Source organism: Zootoca vivipara, chromosome 7 (assembly GCF_963506605.1).
Source record: "Zootoca vivipara chromosome 7, rZooViv1.1, whole genome shotgun sequence".
NCBI classification, from domain to species: domain Eukaryota; kingdom Metazoa; phylum Chordata; class Lepidosauria; order Squamata; family Lacertidae; genus Zootoca; species Zootoca vivipara.
Genome location: NC_083282.1, coordinates 29,872,545 through 29,885,919, shown reverse-complemented (window position 1 = coordinate 29,885,919; position 13,375 = coordinate 29,872,545). Strand labels below are relative to the sequence as shown.

Below are 13,375 nucleotides of genomic sequence, written 5' to 3'. Positions count from 1 at the left end.
ACTTAGCCATCCTTGAATTATTTTACTGGAACACCTAATCACCATTTCTGCTCTTCTTTCCCCCTGTGTACATCTACCTTTGTCGCGTTTCCAAGCAAGGAAGACTCAAGAAAGATTGTGCTTGGTACAATCCTTCATTCAGTGTACTGGACCTTGAGTAGAAGTTTTCAAATTTCCCAGGAGTCCCATTCTCATAACTGATCTAAGAGCGTTCCAGGGAAGATATCATTCATACACAAAGTTAACTTTCACAGTAAGCCCCAGTGGCCATTCACAACTGCCTTTTAAAAAACACAACCACATGACCTGAATATCAGAAGGTGGTGAAATCACCAGGGCAGTTTCTGGGAACAATGAGCCTCAGTTTTAAAAAAGGAAGTGGAATTGCGTAATTTATTAATGGGGGAATCATATAATGTGTTTTACCCAATTTCTCCATTGTGGCAGATGTCATTTATTTCTTTTAGGGATGGTTTCAAGTGGTGATGGCCTCTCTGTGGGTTGGAAAGGTGACAGAAGTTCAAGAAAATGTGCACTTGGTAGATTGCACTAGTTTTTGCACTCTACACAGTTCAGCTACCATGTTTGGGGTCAAGACAAAACTCCCAGCCTTTATGTATACAGCAAGGGTAGGAAATCACAGCAGATTAATTACCCCCTCCACAAATATAATGTTTCAAATTATAGGGAATGTTGCTATACTTCCAATATGAAACAGATGAAGGCATTTGCTGTAATCTCTCAAAGGAAATTTACTCAGGTTATTCAATTATTTCTGTGTTCGAATATGCTCGATGATTTTGCACATCTTGCTTCTATATGTGCCCGTGAACCACAACTATCCAGGAATCCGTCTTCCATTTGAATTGAACGCGTAAGCTGCAATCACTTCACAGTCAACCTGAGGTGTGCACATTTGACACAACCATGGCTCATGGGCAGATGACAGCATCATGAATCAGAGTTGGGGATGCTGCATGTGCGTGGAAACCAAACAGGTAATTGGTGTGTATAGTAACATGACCTGAAACCTAGTGGGGACGAAGGTAGAGGGACGACCTTGCTGCATTTTAAGCCACTAACAGTTGCATAACTTTGAGCTAGCTTCATAAATGTTTTTATTATTTTTATGCTTCATAAATGTTTTTATGATTTCCTTCACTTCTCCTGTTGGACAGATTGGTTCTGTTTTCTTTGAAGAGTCCATGGTGAGTCTGAAAAAAACACAACACAACACAACACAACACAACACAACACAACACCAGTGATTTCCCTGGCACTAGCTTCATTGCCTTGTAGGTGGCAGATGTAAACAGCTTCATTTGCTCATGCTTTTAATGAACAGTGATAATGATTTTTATTGCCACTGCTGAAATTTACTGTTGTGTTGTTTCATTGCTGCAATATTATTTTGACTTTTACTGGTTTTCTGCTCTTTTAGTGGCATTCTGTAATACTCTTATGTTTATTTTATTGCTTTATAATTAATTCATAAGTGTAGATTAACCACAAAAATAGGGATGTAACTGTCTCCATTCTCTCTCTTTATGAGAGAGAGAAAGACTTTCTCCCCGTCTGACTTTGTCCAGCCTGTCAATTTCCTGTTTCTTCCTTGCACACACCTTTCATCATGCTCTGATTGTGTTGCTTTTTCCAAGCTCTGGTGGCTTTCCAATGGAGAGGAATTTCTAACTATGTCCTAATTAGGTTCCACTTAGGAAGTATTAAACAGCCACCCTAGACTATTAACATCAAATGAATGGTAACTCAGGAGCCCACAAGCCATAGCTGCCAAGTTATCCCTTTTTTAAAGGGATTTTCCCTTATGCTGAATAGGCTTCCTCGCGAGAAAAGGGAAAACTTGGCAGCTATGCCACACACTCAGCTAATATCTGTGTCCCACAATGAAATGAAAGTAATATGGCACAACAGTGCTTAAAGTTGCTTAAAGTGCTTAAAGTTGTAGTCAACTAACTTTTACTTTGAAACTAATGACTATAACTAATGCAGGTCCATTAATTTCATATATATATAATTTAAAAACTGAGCTGATGTAGGCAAAACAAGGAATCAAAAGAAAATATGGCTGTAAAGCACTTATAAAGAGATTAATAGCTTTGAAAGCAACTTGGTTAAAAGCTGGCTAGTTCCAAGAAGATGCTCCCCCTGGATTTAGTCAATTTACTGAGAACAAAGACTCCCAGTTTTGAGGCCATATGAATATGACAGCAATGCATAATTCAGTGCAGTGTGATTTATTGCAGCTTTATGAAGCTTTATCACACACCAAGGATCAGAATAGTGGATTTCCAGTGCTTAAAGTTACCAGAAGGTTATCACATCTGCTTGCTTATCTCACTGTAGGCCCAAGCTTCCTGCACACCAACAGTTTGTAATTTTTTTAAAGGTTATATATAATAACAATAATAAATGCTCATAAATGTACCAAGCAAACAAGTACAACAAGTCCTAAAACCATTTTGACTCTCCGAAACTGACCAAATGTTTCTCTGAAAGGAGGGAGGAAATGAAAAAACCTCCCTATTGCCTCTGTGCTCACAGATCCTGCCTTAAGGGCACGTTTAAGGTGTGAATGGGGTGACCCTGTGACCTGTGACCTGGATTCCGGAATTGTGTAGTTATAAGATAAGATAAGATATCTTTATTGTCATTGTCCCCTTGTGGGAACAACGAAATTACTCGGTTGCTACATCCACTCAGATAAAGCATTCCGCATAATCCAAAATTATAATAACTGGGGCCAGGCCCCAGATAATGCAAGCAGGTAACCTGCCAGACAGGAGATAAACAATACACTCAGGATTCTTTTATACACCGCCCCCTGTGATGTATGTATAGTGTATTGGGGGAGGTGGTCCTGGGCTACACCCCTTCTGTGATGTATGTATGATGTTTCTGGGGGTGGTCTGGAGTTTGAGGGTGGGCAATTTGACAATTCTACATAAGGGCAGGCACACCTTTGTTCTGGGTCCTCCTCCTTTCTCCTGCCTGTGAGGAGGCACCCTGTTGCAACAGTTCAATAAAGATCAGGCTTACTAGCTGCTTTGCTTCTCAATATTCTCTGGTTGGCCTCTGTTGTTTTCTCCTACCAATGGAGAACCTACAAAGGACTCTATAAGGGCTCTTGTGTACCCCATAAGGGAATAAGGGCAGCTTTTGTTTACCACAAGTTTAACCCGCTTGACCCTGGCCACAGATGCATTGCGGACAGAGAGTTGGAATAAACAAGCATGGAAGGCCACAGTGTTTGCAGAGCAAATAATTCCAGCAGACTCAGGCAAATAAATACGCTGAGGCACACACTAAATGGTAAGGTAAGCAGCTGCTCTGATCCAGTGCTGGCACAACCCATAGAGAGCAATCCAAACACAAGACTGCTGAGATAAATAGGTTAGGATTCAGTGGATCACTGGCTCAGCCAGCTGGTTCCCAGTCATCTGGTTGCAAGACAAAGAATCCATGTCTCTATGCATGGGAGACGTTTCCTACTCTGAGTCCTCCCTCTTCCACCCCCAACAACATCCTGAGTTCCTATGGAAGGTCCAGGAGTCACATGTCTCTGCATTCTCTGTTCTTGAATGCAAAGTGATTGATCAGCCTTTGGAGAAGGAGGCTCCCCCAGACTCTCCAAGGAGGTCTCTGCTGCCTGCTCTCTCACTCATTCCCCCCCCCTCCACTATCTGGTAACTTGGCAGTTCTTCATTCATTTGTAATTCAGCCCTGTCTCCTTCTCCTCTTGAAACTGCTGGAGACAAGGGGGTCGAATCTTCCCCCTCCACCTCCTCTTCCGAGAGGAGCCAAGGAGACAGGGGGCGGGAATCTTCCCAGCCTTCCTGTTCAGTCCACTCCCTGGCAATACAACACCCTCACATTCATAAACTGGACACCTGTAATCTGTGCTTGGTTTGACTGGGAAAAGTTACATTGCAGGGACTGTGGGTGCGCTACACCAGCTTCTTCATATCTAACAAGCTTTGTCAGAGGGCGCTCAACTAGAGTGTTTGTTTGTCATTTATATACACTTGACATTAAGACTCTACTACCGTGGAAGATGGTAAAGAGTCAGCAATTGGTTGGTACATTGTAGCCTTTGGAAACAACTCTGTTGAGATTTCTTTAATAGCTTTTGTCATTAGAAAACCACAGGGCCAAACTACACTTTGGCTTAGAGATGACTTGTAGAATCCAAGACAGCACTGCCAAATTCTTCTTATTTACCCATCCTATGGCAGTCCCCTGTCACCCATTGCGCATCATCCAGAGTCCCTCAAGCCTCTTAAATCTAGCAATTGAATTCAGGAAGCATGAAATACAGCGTTTGAAAGGAAAAGTACACACATTCAGTTCATTCAAGGGATTCCAAATAAATAGGTTTATTATTAGCTTTTTGCAGTCTTTTTCAAAAGCTTCCCCCTCCCAAAGGCATATCCCGTTTCCTTTTCATGCCACTTAAAATGATCAGTTTCAGTTTAAAGAAATGTACATTACAGCAAATACTGTCTGTATAACATATTGTAGTTAAATGGTGAAATGAAGCACAGATGCATGATACGATCACTCAAGCAAGATGCTTTTTGGAAAGCACAACAAATGATATGGAAAATGGTGGTTGAAATCTGTGCTAACTTTTTAATCCTTTTCAGTGAGATGAAATTGTAAATGTTCATCTTGCAACTGATTTCCCAGCTGATAATGTTTCCCCCCCTGCCAGTTGTCGCTAAAGATATACAATTCCATGGGAGTATACATTCATTAGTACTGTGGGCATATGCAATCATTTAGGCTCTGATCTTTTACACACTTGTTTGGAAATAAGATCTTACTGAAATCAATGGAACTCGCTTGCAAATGCCATTAAGCACTTCCCCCCTACTGCTATCTTTCTGCTTTTAATTTTACGGAGTCATTCGTAAAGAGAAGCATGCCTGGGCCAAGTTACTTTGGCTCCCTCATTTTAAGTAACTGCTGTGTTTCTTGGAATGAAAACACTCCGAGGGAAAATGGCATCAAATATTACTCATACTGACGTCATGAAAGCAATTACTAATTAACCAAACTGGATATCTTATGCCAGCAATTCATCACAGTGCATTTAGTGACCAAGAGGTGTTCCCTTATATCTGCTTGAAGACACTGTGCAGAGGAACAGAAAATAGCTGTCTGAAGAAAGCACAGCACCCAAAATTAATAAAGAGAAATTTCAGCCAGTCCACTTATTTATTTATTCCTTCAGGTTGTGTGTGGGAGTGGGACCAGAATTGCAGCTGCTCTCCAGTTCCCCAAATTCCATGTGTTCATCTGAAGGTTTAAAAGAGTCTGCACACATACAAGCGGTATGTGCATAGAGCAGGGGTCCCCAGACTTACCGGGCTTCGGGCCGGTGCCCGCCGCGCCGACCGCGCGGCGGGCCGGAGGGTAGGGGAGTGCGCGCGCAGCGGGCCAGAGGGTGGGGGAGTGTGCGCCTGTGCGCATGCGCACACACACACGGTCGGAAAAAAATCACCGAAAATCGCTTGTGCGCATGCGTATGGGCCTCCCCCGACCCGGAAGTGCACCGGAAATGACCTCTTCTGGGTCGGGAGAGGCCCATACGCATGCGCACAAGCGATTTTCGGTGGTTTTTTTTCCGACCGTGTGTGTGTGTGCGATTTTTTCCTGATTTTGAAGATCGCCGCTGCGCCGCGCGCCGTAAGAGCAGGCGGCGGCAGCGGGCGGCGGGGGTCGTTGCGGGCCGGATTGGGAGGCCAATTGGGCCGCATCCGGCCCGGGGGCTGTAGTCTGGGGACCCCTGGCATAGAGTTTCTCAACATGATCTGAAACCCCGAAAAATCAGTCCAATCTTCTGGCTGAACACCATTATGCTCCCCTCCCATAATACTATCTCATGGATTCACTGAGTGTGTGATACTTATATTTAGGCACAATGAATGAACAGGCACAGTCTCTGGAATCACTCTTGAACAAAAAGAAACCCTTCAGCAAGCCTGTATTTTAGAGTCCTACTGAATGGACACACACACACACTTTCTGCATGGGCACAATAAGAAATTACAGTTCAGGCATGCTTATTTATGGTATAACAAAGTTAAAGTACATAATCGATTTAAATGTCACATTATAAGAAAGTCATTGCTCAATGTTTGGGTTAGATATAAAGATCTTCTAGAATAGAAAACACCCAGATGGTTATCACCTCTGGAGGCAAAAGTCAACAAAAAGTTCAATATGGAAGATATATGGTTAAGATATAAAGATATGTTGATAGAAGAAAATGACCAGGTGAAGTTAAAGCCTTATGAACAGATGAAAGATCAATTGAGTGGTTGGTTGCAGTATTGCCAGATAAATGAGTTATTTAAAATGGATAAAAAACATTGGGTTTCAATTTGAAAAATCAAAGTTGGAATCAGAATTAATAGAACCAAAAGTTAAAAATCTGTCAAGAATGTATAAGCTATTGTTGGAATGGCATACGAAAGATGAACAAACAAAATCAGTAATGATTGATTGGGCAAAGGATATAGGACATAATATAATGTTGGAAGATTGGGAAAGGTTATGGAATTGTAATATGAACTTTACTGCTTGCAGTTTGTTAAAAGAAAATTTGTATAAGATGATGTATAGATGGTATCTTACGCCAGTGAAACTGGCAAAGATATATCACAACAAGGATAATAAATGTTGGAAATGCAAAGAAATAGAAGGGACCTTTTACCATATGTGGTGGACTTGTCCCCGAGTAAAGAGTTTCTGGGATAAGATTTATAATGAGTTGAAGAAAGTGTTTAAAAACACTTTTGTTAAGAACCCAGAGACCTTTTTACTCGGAATCACAAGAAATGAATTGCCAAAGAAGGATACCACTTTTTTTTGTATGCCACAGCAGCAGCTAGAATTGTATTAGCAAGGAACTGGAAAGCTGAAGGTCTACCAACGGTGGACGACTGGCAGATGAAGCTGATAGAATTTATGGAGTTGTCTGAACTAACTGCGAGAGTCCGAGATCAGGGAGAAGAGACGGTGGAAGAAGATTGGAAGAAATTTAAGATTTATTTAGAGAAATATAAGATTAAGAATGGACAATAAGGGAAGTGGTTATACAAAGATGCTGAAGAAGTATAAAGATTTTGTAAGAAGGAAATAAGTTTTAAATGCAAAATAACTATTGAAAATATATCTTATATGTATAGTAGAAGAAATGGATTAAGAAGTAGAGAGTGCTGTAATAGATATAACTAGAAACGCTGAAAGGGAGGGAAGGAGGAAGTCGACAGTGATAGATATAAGTTGGTTAAAATGTTAAAGAATTGTTTTTTCTTCGTTTCCCCCCTGTTTTTTCTTGTTCTTTCAATATTGTCTTTTTTCTTTTAAGTTTTTTCGTATTTTTGTATGCTGTTTTGTATTTGCTATAAAATCAATAAAATATTATAAAAAAAGAAAAAGAAATTACAGTTCAAATCAACTGTCATCTGAACATGGGCTTCTGAGATATACAAAATTGTTTCAGTTGTACCCTGGCCAGATATGTTTCATAAAGAGAGGGAAGCTCGTTCTGTGTTATATGTATTTTATAGCCTTTTCCATGAGTGTACATGAGTGTATTTAGGGAGTCATCAGATTAATACAAACTTAATTAAATACAAACTAGGATTTTGTGCACCACCATAAATTTTCCTGAGAAGAGCTGAGTAATAGCTTGCACAAAACAGCAATTTGAGTTCATGAAAGAGTAAGAAAACCCATGTGCCACATGCAGGGTGTCACCCTGAAAATACATAGAATGAACATGGCAATCGACTATGACTTCCTCAGAAGTCCATGCAACCTATTTGCAGGAAATACAATTAGGATAGGATTGGCAAAAATGTAGCAGACAATGTTAAATTTTCACCATAGCACCTCATAAATATTAGTGTAATTTGCATTACTTTATTTGCAGGATCAAAGTGTCAAGAAGTCTATTATTTTAATCCAAGAGGCATGGCCTCTTTTAAAAAATCATTCTTAGCTTATTCATTTAAGCATGAAGAATACAGAGGCTAGCCTATTTTAGGATTTAATAACATTAATAATTGCCTGGTATTTCATGTCGTTCAAAATCTGTGATTCATTGTGGGCTGAAGGACACATGTATTCGGTTTAAGCAATACATTCTGTTTATATTATTAATTATTATTAATTGAGGTATTCTGATGCCACTCTTCAGTCAAACTTTCAGGGATGTTTTTAACAAAGGAATGAAACATTGAACATATAAGAATAATAAACGAAAAGCTCAAGTCAAAAGTGGTGATTAAAAACAGAAGAGCAGTTAAAACAAAACCCACAATTACTAGAACAGCAGATAATAATAATAATAATAAAAACCCTGAGCATTAAAATCGACTGCATTGATGTGGGTTTATCTGTATAGCTTTTATTAGTGCTGCCCATGTTTTATTTTAGTGTTTTTTTAGGTGTCTTAAATGTTTTAATCTTGTACTGAGAAATGTATCTTTTGTGACTGACGGTCGAATAAAGAATGATGATGATGATGATGATGATGATGATGATGATGATGAAAACCCTGAGCAGAGGGGAAGGCTTTTTCCTGTTGCCGAAAAGGCACCAGAGGTAGTGTCAAAAGAGGTTGTTTCATGCATTGATCACTACTGAGAAGGTTATTCCATTATCATTACCTGCCGACCTTCAGATGGTGAGCTGATGCACTGCTAAGGATGACTGTTGGACTTGCGAGGTAGAAGGTGATCTTTCTGGCCCTTGGGTGTTTGAGGCTTTATTAACAACCACCAACTAATCAAATTGCTGAGTTTATGAGATGTTCAAAGCACACAATGGCAAGGAAGAATGCATGCTAGCCCTTCAGGTTACGGGCAATTGGGCAACACCACTTTGAAAGTTTTAAAGAAAAAGAAGAAGTTTGATATACTGTAGATGGGATTGTGTTTGATTCATCTATGTTATACTGTATGTCTGACGGCTTTCTGCCAGCTGTGTGGTCACAAACTTGGGAGCATATTGTTGGGAAGGATTGCAACTTACAGACCCCCATCTCCTGGTGGTTTCTTCACACTAGATACCAGTACAGAAGCATTGGTTCTCTTTACCATCACAGCTAGCTCACGTTTATGTTCTGAGCACCTTTAATTTAATAGAAGTCAAATCAAAGTTCAAAAATATGTCATGCGAGTTGGCTTTTGAGCTGCTCTAGAAAACAGGTAATACCGATTACAACCCATTTGCTTCTCCACGTATGAGAATGTACTGAAAACATTCTCCGCAGTGCATCGGGATACCTTAAAAGGAGTGCTGGATGCCTAGGCAATCTCCAGGAAGCAGAATGGAAACCAGGACTCAAAATGATACATACATTTCTGGGCTCCAGAAGTGGCCAGCTAACATTTTATAATAACCCCTGAGTTTTCAAGAGCTGTGTGGCAGAAATAGGTTTGGCAGCTATGGTCTTCTTCTGTCATTACAAGGCTAAGAAGGAAGAGGCGGTTTATTAGTTTTCTGTGCCACTTATCTGAAAAAACAATCACTCCAAATGGCTTAGAGCATTTCAAGAGCTTGTTTGCCATAAATCAATTACCCGAATGTAGTAACATTACCCAAATATGAAAAAATGTAATGCAAAATACTTAACTACCTTGCCAACGATAAAAGGACACTAATTCCAAATCATAACAAATCTTGAAAAACCTTCCTAATAAGGAAGGAAGTGGCAGCTTGAGACTTTTCCAGAGTGCCTGTGGGATGGATACTAGCGTTTGAAGGATACTAGTGCGATTCCCGAAGGAATGGTGGCAGTAGCAGCCAGGACTCTGTTGCTGCTGCTTCATCACCACCAAATTCATTGTCAAAGCCGGCAGCTTTTAAACGTCTTAAACTGAAAAAAAAAAACCCAAGCCAAATTCCAAACCATTTTAAATAAAATCAGAATAGAAGTGTAACGCAAGACTCTGTCTGCCAACATAACTGTAAGCCCCTCATCTTTACCTGAATCACTTGGCCCTTCCTTTTGCTTCATTTCTAGAGTTCAGCTGAAATATCCCCTCAAATCTGGCCAAACCTCCTGTGAAGAAAGTATACAGTCAAACCTCGGTTCCCAAACACCTCCATTTTGGAACATTTTGGCTCCCGAACAGTGAAAACCTGAAAGTAAGTGTTCTGGTTTTCAAACGTTTTTTGGAAGCTGAATGTCCAATCAGGCTTCTGCTTGAGTGCAGGAAGCTCCTACAGCCAATTGGAAGCTGTGCCTCAGTTGTCGGACATGTCGGAAGCCGAATGGGCTTCCGGAACGGATTGTGTTCGACAACCAAGGTTTGACTTAAAGGACTACTAGCTTAGAGTGACAAATATAGTATGAGTAAGTTACACATTGTGCTATAATAAAATACCTGGGCTTGAAATGGTGCATGAAGTAAAACTGTATCTGACTTGGCCTCAGCCCTCTGTGAGAGAGATAATGAAACGGGGCTGACTCCCAACAAGAGCAATGTTAGGCTTGCTAAGGAGAGAGACACAGTTGGCAGTTAGCTGCACCAAAAGAGAATATTTTGGGTATTTTATACAGTTGAGGATTGGGTGGTCATGAATCCTATTTTACAGAGGATTCTGCTATCTGAAGGTGTCCTCTATTTGAACGGCTGCCAGGTCCAAGTCCAATTCAAAGATGAAGAACCATAGGGAGGGAGAGCAGGGAGGCATATTGTCTTTATATTGAATTGTAAAATAGTTAGGTGCTTGACTCTGCTGGCCAGCCAAACAATTTTATAATTGGATTCTGTGCATGTCTATAGTGTCAGTTTTCCCATCACAGCCATATTTTTAAATTGAGCTAACAAGCTAAGGGATGTGAGATTGGACAATGCACTAATGATAATATACTATGTAATTAACTTGGCTGTGATGCAAGGCTGCTGAAATCTTCTTGCACACAGATGAAAGCTGGTAGATCCTTTGGACAAGCATGAGGATATTATGGCTCAGGGGAGTCATGAAATCTAGTCCAGTTGCCATAGAGAAAACTATTGTAAATCCCCGTTGGAAGTGTGACTATTTCTTGGCATTTAAATGTCACATGGAACAGGTTTTAATGGAGCCTTTTGTTATGATGAATCTTATGCACAGGAGAATTTTATTGAGGAATGGGCTCTATTAAACATAGCTGGACTTTGAGTAATACATATAGGAATAGTTAGCTGGTTCAGGCCAAAGCAATCTTCTCAGCTCTCCAAGACACACCAATTTTTGTAGTGGCAGGAAAAAAAATTAAATAAAGTAGACCTGGCTCTGTGCCCTGATGAGGATGCACATCATCCCTCACCACTCATCAGATTGATTTGGAATCTGATTGGAGCTTTGGAAGGCAGTGATTTGCATACACATTACCTGTAAGTAAGTCCCAATGATCTTAGTAGGACTTGCATCTGGGTAGACACTCATAGGATTGCCTTGTTAAGGAGTCTTGGAAAGAAATTGTCCTGGGTAACTTGCTGTAATTCTCCATCTACCAAACCAGCTGTTGCCTAATAAAATATGTAAAAAAGAAAAAGTTTTTAAATATGGAGCTAAAATAAGAGGGGGACTGGATATGCATGCTGCTTTTAAACTGTTTTGATGGAGAAGGTGTTAAGCACCCTGGGACTTGATTTCAAAAGGCTTCAAAATGAATTCAGTCTGGTATTGGCAGCCTTGGTTGAATGAGTAGCATGCCATTTGGCCAGCAGATGACTTTCCTTTGCAGTGTAGTTTTCAGTTTGCTGTAATGGCATACTGGAAAGACCTTGGACTTACTGAGTCAGTGTGGTTAAAAAAATTATATCCACAGGCATTTTTTTCCCAGTGGAAACCATGTTTGTAGAATAAGTTTCTGTTAACATTCTCCTACTTTTTTGTTTGTTTGCAAATTCTCTTTCCCCTGCTTTTGGTATTTTACTGGAAAGTGAATGCTGCGGTTTGGAACTATTATGAACTCTCTTCTTTAAAGAAGGACTGTCCAAAATTTTCTGCATTCACTGAACTACTTGTTCAAGCCACCCAGTTTGAAGGTGAGGTGGGGAACGGGTGAATCAGTTTCTCATTTTTCTTAAGTCCAGTTCTCCACATCAGTTTGTAAATTCCGTTTTTTTAAAAACCACATGAACAGAGTGATTCCCTCCCCCCCCCAACATACACATTTTGTGTGTGCATGTTTGCCTAATGATACCTATTAGCAAGTGATTTTCTCCAATGCATTTTGTATGCTGGCTCTCCCATCTTGGCACAAAAACTGTACGCTAAGGCTGATGCGCCATAATCAGTAATGATGCTGTGCTTGCTTATACACCCCACACCTTTCCTTGGTCTTTCAGGTCCAAAACTGCATGGGGAGGATGAAGTGCCTAGGACCAGAGAAAATGCACCACATTGTCTGGGTCCTGTATTGCCTTATGAAGCATCTAATTATCACTGTGTTGCTACAGGAATCCTCCTGTGAGTTGGCTTATGCATTTGTTACTTACATCAGCACCAAGATAAACCAATCAAAATACTTTAAAGCTACAATCTTTTAAGTCCCACTAAGCTCAGCTTCTGAAGTGTAAGACCTCCAACAGACTTTATTACAGAAGATAGACTTCCAGTACACATTTAATACACATGGCTACAGTTCCTAGGAATCTTTGGGAGAAGTAATGAGCTTTAAGTGTGCACTGGATGTGCTCTAAAATGTATGGCTTGGATCTACCCAATATTTGTTTCAAAAATGTGCACCAGTATGAAGGTACATTATTAATAGTTTCAATTTATCTTTTATTGAATTCTGAAATGATCATTACTCTTAATTCACTGTTTTAAGATTTAGTGGCTGCAGTAACACATTTTAAAGATTCCCTCGCTTTGCTTTGCTTTGCTTCTCTTCCCGTCTTTGTTTTATTTGAGTGATTGAATTGTCACCAGTCATTTATTTAATTAAATTTGTATAACCCTTGATAGCAGACTTCTCAGTGCTGTTTAAAGGACATAAAACACATCTAAACAATTGAAATCAGCAATAAATTAACTATAAACAATAAAGCAGACCAGCCATGTCAAACATGAGTTTGGATTAATTATTATTGGATTAAAAATTAAAACCAAGAGTTAACAAAAAGGCTTTTGCCTGGGTTTACATGTCTTTGACATTCCTTGTCCTCTAAAATAAAAGAAATAGAAGAAGAAGAAGAAGAAGAAGAAGAAGAAGAAGAAGAAGAAGAAGAAGAAGAAGAAGAAGAAGAAGAAGCGGATAGCCATGTTGGCCTTGGTTCATAAATCACCTCATATTTCAATTTGCAATTAGTTACTTAAACCTTTTAACAAATGATCTTTT

General features: G+C 39.9%; 1 long non-coding RNA gene across 1 annotated transcript; it reads right to left on the bottom strand.

Annotated features, from left to right (window-relative positions):
* Positions 1–264: 264 nt before the first annotated feature.
* Positions 265–11,550, bottom strand: LOC132592432 (uncharacterized). Its single transcript, XR_009557885.1, has 3 exons — positions 11,419–11,550; positions 10,024–10,099; positions 265–1,214 (listed from the first exon to the last, which is right to left on the bottom strand). It is a non-coding gene; the product is annotated as an uncharacterized LOC132592432 (long non-coding RNA).
* Between the last annotated feature and the right edge of the window lie 1,825 nt (positions 11,551–13,375).